The sequence below is a fragment of the Medicago sativa genome, chromosome 2, assembly GCF_051527215.1.
Source record: "Medicago sativa cultivar Bolivia chromosome 2, Bolivia_mono, whole genome shotgun sequence".
In the NCBI taxonomy this organism is placed as follows: Eukaryota; Viridiplantae; Streptophyta; class Magnoliopsida; order Fabales; family Fabaceae; genus Medicago; species Medicago sativa.
Genome location: NC_140750.1, coordinates 41131465 through 41136564, shown reverse-complemented (window position 1 = coordinate 41136564; position 5100 = coordinate 41131465). Strand labels below are relative to the sequence as shown.

General features: G+C 39.4%; 1 pseudogene; it reads left to right on the top strand.

The window, feature by feature from the left end:
• Nucleotides 1–1935: 1935 nt before the first annotated feature.
• On the top strand, nucleotides 1936–4348 carry LOC146946840 (uncharacterized; annotated as a pseudogene).
• Nucleotides 4349–5100: the final 752 nt, after the last annotated feature.

Here is a 5100-nt window from a genome sequence, read left to right as displayed (position 1 = left end):
TTAAAAATCATTTAACTGAAAATAAATTATAATATGTTTTGAATTTAATTTACGAAAAAAAATACATGATAGAAAATTCAAATTTTCAAATTTACGTAACTAATATTTTTTTCAACTATTATTATACATTTTTTGTGAAATGCTTCTTTTTTTGGTGGTGGCCGAGATTCGAACCTCGGACCTTGCATATATTATGTATTGTCCCAACCAACTGAGTTTAGTTCACGAAGACTATGAAATGCTTCTCATATTGCTAGAGACAATTGCATGATTTAAGGATATCCTTTAAAAAACTATTATTTACATTTTCTGTAAAAAAAAAAAGTTATATTAGTATATGATCGTACCTGATCAGAAGGTGACTGCCGGTGCTTTGAATGCGGTGGTTGTGACGGTGGTGGAATACGTCATACTGCTTCTTGGAGCGGATGGGGGGTGTGTACCTGCAGGCACTCCGACGCTCAAGTCAGTAGAGATCAGAGAGTGAGAGTTTGAGAGGAAGAAAAAAGTTCTACCTTGGGGACTGCAGTGAGTCCCCTATTTATAGAGGTGGAGAGTTGCAGAGCCGTTGAGGAGGCACACCTGGCTCTGGCGGTTACAAAATCGTGGGAAGTGTAACCGCCAGAGAGTTTATTGCGGGAACATGCAGAATGTGCAAGAGAGACGTTGGGGTTCGTTTGAACCAGTCTCGTTTGCTTCGTGCACCCCCCTCAGGGAGGGGGTAAGTTGCGAGCAATAATGCCAAACGTGGAGTTTGGGCTTTGAGTGATATTGGGCCTAAGTGGATGGGCCAAGAATCCTTTTGGCCGGTCCAGAACAGTATATGATTTTTGCATTAGTTGCATACTGTTAGTGAAATTATGTTTAACTTTTGGGTAGTGTTAACTTGTGCCCTTAGGGCACATGTTAAGAAACCTAAAAGAAGAAATTTTCTCTAAAATTTTGTGCATTTAAATGATAAAAAAGTTAAATATTAAATGCAATGCACACATTCCAATAAGTTTTTTCTATATTTGAATCATTAACTTGTGCCTTGAAGGCACAAGTTAACATTTCCCTTAACTTTTATCATGGAAACAAATTTAATGACGAGATATGAGTGTTCAAGTCTAAAAAGATTCAAAACAAAACCATTAACTGATACAAAAAATTGAAAATCACACAAAATATAATATTATTGGATATGTTTGGATGTCCTTTTGTGAAACCTTCTCGGATCAGATCATTTTTTTATTTGATTATTTGATTAGTTGTTTGGATGTCCTTTTGTGAAACCTTCTCGGATCAGATCATTTTTTTATTTGATTATTTGATTAGTTCTTACCTCAACTTATCAAAACAGCACCACGAACACCTATATGACGACCCACAATTTTTTCTTACATGAATATGTATGTTATATATATTTGACTAAGTTTAGTGTTCACTTTTCAATTGAAATGAAATTTGTGTATCGAAAAGTATTGTTTAAGAAAAAATATATATTACTTCTTTTTCTCATGATTATTTTTCCGCTTCTCTCCTATTTCACACTTACACATTGTATCTATTTCAAATATTTAGTAAGGTCAAATCTTTGGCCTCTCATTGCTTTTCTCATTTAATGGTCAACCTTAAATATTTATCTTTATAATATAGATAGACGTGGCTTGCATAGAAGCAAAAGTAGACATGCCACTTTATAATATACAACATTTTTCTCTCATCAAAGCATATTCCTTTTGTTTTAGTGATTGAAACGTAAATGGTGACTAAAAAATGAATAGTTTAATGCCGTGTAAATGCTATTAACTTTCATTGTTTTTTTTTTAAATTTGTTTCATGGTTAAACTTGAAAAACGGAACATATTTTTTATCCTTCTTCTTTTCCATACATTTCTTCCATATGTTAGAGAGCATATTTTCAATCACAATTATATTTTTAGTCACGAAAACATGAGAGATAGGAGAGAGAGCGCTCGACCAGCAGGTTACCGGCAACCTTCACGTCGTTTTCCTTCGTTGGTGGTGCGTTCGAATGTGGGGGATGGGCCATATGCCGGGGAGGCAGAAACGGGGTGGGATCGAGGGGAATGGACCTGGGTGAGAAATAGGAGAAGGAAAGCATTGGGACCGGAACAGGACGGACGGTACGGACAGCGGCGGGACAACAGACATGGAGGTTTGGCTTATTCACCGGAACGACAGGGACGTTACTATGAAAGGGCTCATTTTCGTGACAGGTCTGTTAGCATGGACAGAATGCGTGTTGCACCATCTAGGGTTAGGGTTTTTCATGGTTCAGACCGTGGAAGATCTTTAACCTATCGTTATGGACGTCCTTTTTCATGCTCTAGAGAAGATGTGGCTCGGCATAGGTCTGATAGGAACTCTGATGTTGGTGACGTGCAGGTTAACAAGGCAGTTCATGGCAGTTTTCGAAACAATGGTAGTGACACAGATCAGATGCGAATTGTGGGGAGCAAAAACGGAAACAAAAGCAATGCAATTTAGGTATCAGCAGTGTTCTATATTACCAATTTTCCTGATCGTCTGCTGTTTGTTGATTTGAAGAAAGGCTTGGAGGTGTGTGGAATTCTCTCAGATGTTTATCTTTCTCGGTTTCGTAATGTGCGCCTACAACGCTTTGGTTTTGCTAAATTTTTGAAGGTACGTGACGTAGAAAAATTGAAAAAAGCTCTCAATAATGTATTTTTTTGGGACCTTAGGTTGTTTGCAAATGTGGCAAAGTTTGATAGATTTATTGATGTTGAAGGAGTTAGTGCTGGTGGTGAGGAGCGGAATTGTGGTAAGAGGGTTGAGGGAGAAAATAATAGGGGTAATAAGAAAGGGAAAAAATTGAGGGAGTCGGAAGGGAAAGTGGATGAGAGAGAGGGACAGTCGGAAGTTGGTTTTAGAAAAGGTGAAGGTGGCTGCCATTCGAAGTGAGCTGGAGAGGGAGAAGGAGAGGGTATTTATGGTGGGGGATGTGGAATGTGGTGGAACAAAGGGAGCGAAGGTGGGGAAGGAAGAAGACATTAAGATGAAAGATGTACAGGTGAAGGAGGAGGGTAGGCCGAAAACTATTGTTGGGGAAGGAACGGAATCCGTGTGTGGCAAAGTTGCACCAGAAGAGATTCGTGAATATTTACCGTTCCATGAAGATGTTGATTGGGCGAATAAGAGTATTTTGGCCAAAATCAAGGATGGTACGTGTATCTCTGTTATTCAACAAGCTTTTTTAGATGTTGGTTTTGCGGTTTTTAAGTTGATAGCTTTGGGCGGGGATAATGTTTTGTTACATCCGTGTGTGGAAGGAGATGTTATGGAATTATTTAATTCGGCGGCAGATTTTGTTGGTAATTTTCTATGTGACTTTCGACCTTGGACGAAGGATATTAGTGTACCTTATGAGAGGGGTGCATAGGTCAGATGTTATGGAGTGCCGCTACATTCTTGGAATGATATATTTTTCTTAGAATTAGCATCAACTCGAGGTAGGCTACTAAAAATTGATGATGTTAATGTGAATAAAGATAAAATGGATTTTGCTCGCTTCTTGATTGCTACAATTGAATTGAAGGAATTAAATTTCGTTGTCCATTTTATGATTGATGGGAGGGTGTATCCTATTCGTTTTATTGAAGATTTGGAGTTTGGTTTTGCTGAAGACGCATGTTTAGCGGTATATGAAGATGATAATAAATCACTTTGTTCAGCTCAGGTTTGTATGCATGAGGAGGAACCTTTGGTTGATGCTATTGTTCAACAATTGCAAGAGGATTGGGTTAAACATACTAATGAGGTTAAGGAGGTGGATGAAGCCGATTTTTTTCAGCCTTCTCAAGGAAAGGTGGAGCATACTGTTGTTAAAGACAACTCGGTTTCTTCGACAGCCAAATCTTTGGCCGAGACTACAAATGTGAAGAGGGAGGACGGATTGAGCAAAGGGACCAAGAAAAATCGCACAACAAAAAGGTTTAAAGTGGTACCATCGTTGGTTGGTTTGAAAAGAATTGCAAGATTATCAGAAGCTGACAGGTTAGCGTTGATTCGGTCTCTGAAAAGGTCCAAAATTGTTAAAAAAAATTCAGTTAAGGGTAAGTCTTCTGAAACGTCTTCAAACAATTCTTCTTGCAAGAAAAATGGGGTTTCTTTGTCGGTGGGTTCAGGTACTTCAGCAAACTCTAAAGATTGGGAGAATTGGACTATCCTTCATGGGAATTCTAAGGTGGTAGAAGAGGATATTTTAGATGTGGGAGAGACTATTGGTGTTCGGTGTAGTAATAGTTTTCAGGTTCTTTCTAGGAGGCCAGCAGGTGGTGGGGAGGTGAGGGAGAAGGGGGTGAGGAAGGTGAGGGTGGCTTAGGGGGGTTGGGAGCTGTGTGGAGGGTTGTGGGGAGTGGGGGCAGCAATGAAGATTTTATCTATTAATATTAGAGGGTTAGGGGCAGCAGAGAAGAGGAGGGATGTTCGAAAATTGATGTCAGAGAGGAAGCCGACGGTGTTGTGTATTCAAGAATCGAAGCTGGAGGTGGTTGATGAGTTCTTGTGTCGATCGATGTGGGGGGCTGAACCGATGGCTTTTTCTTTTAAACCTTCAGTTGGTGCGTCTGGAGGTATTATTACTGTGTGGGATCCTAGTGTGTTGGATGTCTGGTTGTCAGTAAATATTGCTAATTGTTTGATTGTTAAAGGGAGGTTCATAAATAATAATGAAGTGTTTTGTTTGGCTAATATTTATGCGCCTTGTGATAGTGGTGGGCGCCAGGTTTTGTGGGGTGCTCTGACTAATTTGTTTCAGTTACATGGGGAAGCTGCGTGGTGTGTTCTTGGTGACTTTAACGCTGTTCGATCTAGCGAAGAAAGAAGAGGTCGAGTAGACAGTTCCTTTTTTGCTGACTATGTTCCTTTTAATCAATTCATTGATGGCAATTTTCTCATTGATTTACCGTTGTGTGGTCGTAATTTTACCTGGAATCGGGGAGATGGTGTATCCATGAGCCGTCTTGATCGTTTCTTATTATCAGAATCTTGGGTGTCTTTGTTCCCTAACTGTATTCAAGTGGCTCTTCTAAGAAGTTTGTTTGAGCATTGTCCTCTTCTATTAACCATTGATGA